The sequence below is a fragment of the Rhamphochromis longiceps genome, linkage group LG3 (genome assembly GCF_057381845.1).
Source record: "Rhamphochromis longiceps isolate RC_006_pf linkage group LG3, R_longiceps_female_GT1.1, whole genome shotgun sequence".
Lineage (NCBI taxonomy): Eukaryota > Metazoa > Chordata > Actinopteri > Cichliformes > Cichlidae > Rhamphochromis > Rhamphochromis longiceps.
The window spans coordinates 29,180,477-29,186,476 of NC_140559.1; the positions used below are offsets into that span (position 1 = coordinate 29,180,477).

The 6,000-nt window shown below is 43.0% G+C and overlaps 2 long non-coding RNA genes across 2 annotated transcripts; one reads left to right on the forward strand and one right to left on the reverse strand.

Moving 5' to 3' along the window:
- The first annotated feature begins 338 nt into the window (after window positions 1-338).
- On the forward strand, window positions 339-2,118 carry LOC146673871 (uncharacterized). The gene is made up of 3 exons (XR_014909060.1): window positions 339-484; window positions 1,172-1,260; window positions 1,457-2,118. It is a non-coding gene; the product is annotated as an uncharacterized LOC146673871 (long non-coding RNA).
- A 192-nt stretch (window positions 2,119-2,310) lies between these two features.
- On the reverse strand, window positions 2,311-4,102 carry LOC146673872 (uncharacterized). The gene is made up of 3 exons (XR_014909056.1): window positions 4,042-4,102; window positions 2,774-2,868; window positions 2,311-2,654 (listed from the first exon to the last, which is right to left on the reverse strand). It is a non-coding gene; the product is annotated as an uncharacterized LOC146673872 (long non-coding RNA).
- Between the last annotated feature and the right edge of the window lie 1,898 nt (window positions 4,103-6,000).

Consider the following 6,000-nt stretch of genomic DNA (forward strand, 5'->3'; position numbering starts at 1 on the left):
AAATGGATTGAAACCGAAAAAAAATATTGTAACTGAAATAAATGTACTGAAAAATCTTGTATTGAAACCGAAAAAAAAAATGATAGTGAAAAACAATTAATTGAAACTGTAATTTTTTTGTTTTCGCTTACAATTTTTTTTTTTCGGTTTCAATCCATTTTTCGGTTTCAATCCACTTTTCGGTTTCAAACCATTTTTCAGTTTCACTCTGCTGGCACTGTTTTGGCGTACTGGGGCGCGCTGGGGGGCGGGGATTCCGACCCGCATGTATTTGCATATATTATAATGCTGACCAATGACTGGAGAAAACACTGACGACGCGGCTGCGGTCACGGACAAACTCGCACGTGTCTGTTCGGGAATGGAAGATGCAGAGAGGTCCAGCGTTTACATTACCGACTATTTCAAAGTGACAGCCTGAGGTGTTCTTCAGTAAATTGGACTACCGGACAGGAGGACCTGAGGCCCCACCGCATTATTTTTGGTAAGTTAAATGTGTTTGTAAACTAATCCGTAATTTAGGTCCTTAGCTAGCTACCTAAGGACCTAGCTAGCTAAAATGAGCACTCGGCTGTCGGGGAAACTTGTTTTGTAAAGTTCGTTTAGCTACCCCGTGCAGGTGAATGAATTTACCCTGACTAAAGAAATCAAGAGAAACGCACCGGGCTGCTCAGTGACTAACCACGGTTACTGTACTTTTATTATGAGTATTATACTGTAAGAGCAACAGGCTGGACTCTGCTTCTGCTCCTGTGCAGAGCTGATTATTAAATATGTGCAAACAGCAGCATGTTTTCTGTCGCTTTCCACATGTGGAAGGACATTAACGCCAACTTTTAAATTCCCCTCATTAGTCAATAGCTACGGATTAAATAGCAAAGCCCGATACTTATGTACTGAAACCAACTACTTCCGCTTGTCAGCTTAACTTAAAATGTTACATTTTTCCCCTGATTATTTTTTTAGCTTTTTTTTTTTTTTTTTTTTTTTTACTGAGTTTGTTACAAATATTCAGGTTAAAAAACTGTCCAAATTATTTTTAATGAATTATGTTCACAAAGTCACATGTTCAGTACTCTGTACAGCTTGCATCCTTTAGGACAAATAATTTGAAACGTTAATATTTCTTGTTCAATACTGAGCTGATAACACCTCTGTATGTTGTGACCAGGATGCAGCAGCAGACTGAACCTCGACTGAAACCTGCTCCATCATCTCATCTTTGCAGATGTCCATTTATAAAGCATCAACAACTCAAAGGTAAACATGATATTAGAAAATGTGTTAGTAAGGCCTTTAAAACAAATAAAAAAATAAACAGCTGTCGGCAGAACTGTAGGACTGAACAACTTCAGATCCCGAGTGTGTGAGGACGGAGAAGGATCAGCTCTATTTCAGATTTGAGAGAAACTTTATATTTCAGTTTGTGATGATTCTGTTCTGTTTGTGATTACAGGAGCTGTCCTCAGATTCAGACCTCAGCACCACCCGGTGACAGCAGACAGATCATCCTATATCTTCAATCTTTGTAGTAACTCCAAAATTAACTGAAGAAAACAGTACAAAGGTTAAAGTACCACATGTGCTGTCAGTGAAAGCTGCAGCTGTTTTATTGATAAATTTAAAGACAAAAAGTCAAAAGGATTAATCACCCCAGTAACTGTGTCACTATACATCAGCATTAACAGTACCTCAGTTTGGTGTTTCAGAAAACTGCTGATCTCAGACCTGCACAACTTCTGTTTTAAACACTGAATGTACTCAGCTACATGAAGAGCACATGTTGTTTTCTCTGACACAATTAAATAAAACCTGATTAAAAGTCAAAGGTTGTTACTTGTATTTGAACTAAAAACTTGTGATCTGGAATTCTTTCACTGTTTTTTGACAATAGTGTGTTATTTATCATAAAGTAATTCAGAGTCATTCATACCAGAGTAACCAGTGAGCACAACATATATTTAACTTTCTACAGGACTTAAAGCTATTACTATAGCTTATAGCTATTACTTAACTGCACTACTGTATAGTTCTGTGTAAATAATCATTCTGTACATATGATGATTTTTAATCCTACAACTGTTTATAATTTGCATAGTTCACATTTCTGTATAACTGTATATCTCAGATTTCTGTAGTTTTTCATATTTATATCCTGTTCATATCCTGTACATAGCTTGTACTCACTACAGCCTGTACATACTTATAGTTATAGAATATTCACAACATACTTCATACCATGTACATTGTAACATACCATAATAGACCCATTTCTGTAATATACTTACATATCTATACTATTGCTAATATATATTGTAATATATCTATATCATGGCTAAAGCACTTCTGGATGGATGCAAACTGCATTTCGTTGCCCTGTACCTGTGCATGTGCAATGACAACAAAGTTGAATTCTATTCTATTATATTATGTAAAAGTCCAGACCCTCTGAGGATTATCTGAGTACTTCTAACATTACACAAAGCAAAGGTCTCCATCAGTGTTCATGAAATGCTGGGTTTATCCTTCTTGTGAGGGAGCTGCTGGTGAAGATCACGAGCCCTGCTTGATCCCGGCGATGAGTTTCAGTCTTCCTGGTGTTTCTGAAATGATGCCTCTCACTGTGGGTCAACAGAACTTCTGGCACAGGACAGCTGTAATGAAAGAAATTGAAGTTTTGGAAATGCCCTATATGTGAGAAGCAGATTTTGTATTTACTTTTCTTTTGCCAATCAAGATAACAAAGTATAATTTTCACCATACAATTACTAACCTTGTCATCTCCTGCACTGTCTGTTTTGGGCTCTGGGCTCCTCCTTCCCAGCGCTCATGAGACTGCTTTGATGCACTGTGGTATGAGGTGCTAACCTGTTGACAGTGTTGGGAAGGTTAATTTTAAAATGTATTCCACCAAAGATTATAGAAGTAATGTATTCTGAATACTTTACAACTACATGAATGTGCTATTGCTGTGTGATTTATTACTATTACTGAAGGCTACTCGCCATACCAACACCAACTAGATGTTAAAATCTTAATATAAATGAGTAACAGTAGGTGGACATTAGGTAAGGCTGCAGCGATCTCGTGTAGAAAACTATTCAGCGCGTATATAAAACAGGTCAGCGACTCCGAACCGTAGTAAAGGGACCTCTGGCTAATACATCCGGTTCGTGTCGGGCTCATAGCTGAAAACTAGCTTTACTTTGTTGTCTGGGTCAAGTTTGCTAGCGAGAGACAGAGAGAGGGGTTGAAAGGCTGCTTATTGTTTCGGAGGAAAACACGAACATGGTGTACAGTCGAGTCTTAACAGCTTACTTACAGCTGGGCTCGTCAGGCACTCTTCTTGGCTTTAGTGGTTATTATTATATTTACATGCTTCCAGCTCCCGTTTCTGCTCCGTGACAGCTGTACTTTTACTTTTTCTCCCTCCTCGCTCACAGACACATAACGGGTATGGCAGTCCATTCTCCCTGCAGCACGGACTACACTGCCCATGAGGCTACATTGTTTAGGGCGATGCCTGTAACACTCTGCTATTGCCTTCATATTAAATAATTTTTGTATAATAATTTTTAGAGGCTCTTATTGCGTGTTTTGTTTGGGTTTCCACCGGCGTGGAATTACCAAAAAATAGAGAGACCATAGCCTAACATATGAAACAGGTAAATACCGCCATGTAATCCATTTATTTCAACAAACTAACTGTATTCTCAATATCACCTATTGAACAGTAATTGTAACGGATACATTTACTCATATTTTGTATTTTAAATACGTAACGCCGGTGCATGTATTATGTTACTGCCCAACACTGCCTGTTGAGATCCTGAGATCCGCTCCTAGAACACCGGCCTCCAACTCCTGAAGAGACACGGGTGTCCCTAAATTTAGCAAATATTAGCTTCAGGCTAGCTTGCTACGACGAATAGGCTAATACCAGCATTTTACCACAACTTCACCAGATGTAGCTAAAAAAAACGAAACTAATGTCCAGCCCAGTGGGACAGCAAGAAAAGATGACAAAAAATGATTACTTACTTGCGGTTTGGAGGTTCAAGCTGAAATCGAAGCAGCCATTGAAAAACGGGAAGAGAGAAACATGGCAGCTTGGTCAGCACTAGTGGCCTCTATAATGTATGCAAATACATGCGGGCCGGAAACCCCGCCCCCCCAGCGCGCCCCCGGACGCCAAAACAGTGCCAGCAGAGTGAAACTGAAAAATGGTTTGAAACTGAAAAATGGTTTGAAAACGGAAAAAAATGGATTGAAACCGAAAAAAAAATTTGTAAGCGAAAACAAAAAAATTACAGTTTCAATTAATTGTTTTTCAATATCAATTTTTTTTTCGGTTTCAATACAAGATTTTTCAGTACATTTATTTCAGTTACAATATTTTTTTTCGGTTTCAATCCATTTTTCGGTTTCGTTTCAAGGTGGCATCGTTCTGATTCCATACATGCGCCTCATCGGACGAACGGAAGGAAAAACTCTGTAGCTGGACTAGAGAGTGGCTATGCGCACGGCACAGTGGTGCGTTCAGTGACCACAAATAATCAGAAATCCCATACTCAAACAATGATCTGGGTTACACCTCCACCAGTGTGTGAATGTGTGTGTGATTGGGTGGATGACTGGGTGTGTAAAGCGCTTTGGGGTCCTTAGGGACTAGTAAAAGCGCTATACAAATACAGGCCATTTACCATTTAAGTATTGTAACGTTCACAAGAACCAGACGGTTGGGGTCTCAGTTTGTCCGTTTATTCGGCACATAAGCCAGCGGGTTGTTAACTCAGGGGGAAGCGCTCTCGAACTACACCTCTCTTCAGCCTGGCACACACACAGAACAACAAGGTCCCCCCACCCCTTCCTGTACACCACCCTCACTACTTCCTGCAGCCCAACCAAACATGAATCTTAAAGGAACAACAACAGTGTGCAGAGAAAACCAACATGTCACTGTCCAGTAACACTTAACCATCGTTACACTGCCCCCCAGCAATAAGTTCCTCGTCCCCGAGGGAACGACACAGTCTCTGAGGCGGGGCGGTAGCCTACGTTCCCCCCTTGACCTCCTGAGCCCCTGAGGAGGACGCGGAGCTTCGGGGCTTTGGGGTGAAGAGTCCGAGGGGGGGGAACGCAGCCCCGGTCGGGGGCCCCTCTGAGCAGGGTCATGGACGCTCTGTACACGTCCCTCTGGAAAGGAGGGGAGGGACTGTCCTCTGTAGGGGGCCATCCGGTCTCTGTGCAGCGCTACTATCCTCCCCCTAGGAGGCAACTGCACCCTGTAAACAACCTCCCCCACTCGCTCTAGGACGCTGCAAGGCCCCACCCAGCTGCTATCCAGTTTAGGACACCGTCCCTTCTTCCTCTTTGGGCTGTAGACCCACACCAGCTCCCCAGCACGGAAGTGCCTCCCTTTAGTGGTGATGTCGTAATTCCTCTTTTGGCGCAGGCCTGCCTTCGCCAGCTGCTCTCGGGCGTAGGAATGTGCAGAATCCAGCCGGTCCTGCAGCTTCCTTGCGTAGTCCCGGCCCGGTGGTGCCTCTGGCGCGTCCGGGGGTTTCCCAAAAGCCAACTCTGCAGGAGTTCTCAGCTCTCTCCCTAACATGAGCAGGGCAGGCGTACATTGGGTGGAGTCCTGCACTGCCGACCTGTAGGCCATGAGGGTAAGGGGAAGATGGTAATCCCAGTCCCGTTGGTGTTCTGAGGTAAGGATGGCTAGCTGCTGGGCCAGCGTCCTGTTAAACCTTTCCACCAGCCCATCGCTTTGGGGGTGAAGTGGGGTGGTGCGGGTTTTCTTAGTCCCAAGGCGTTCACACATGGCAGCAAATACCTTGGACTCAAAGTTACGCCCCTGGTCACTGTGGAGGGTCTCTGCTGTTCCAAAGCGGCTGAACATCCCCTCCACTAATACATCAGCGACCGTCTCAGCCTCCTGATCTGGGATGGCGTATGCTTCCGGCCACTTGGTAAAATAGTCCATGGCCACAAGAACAT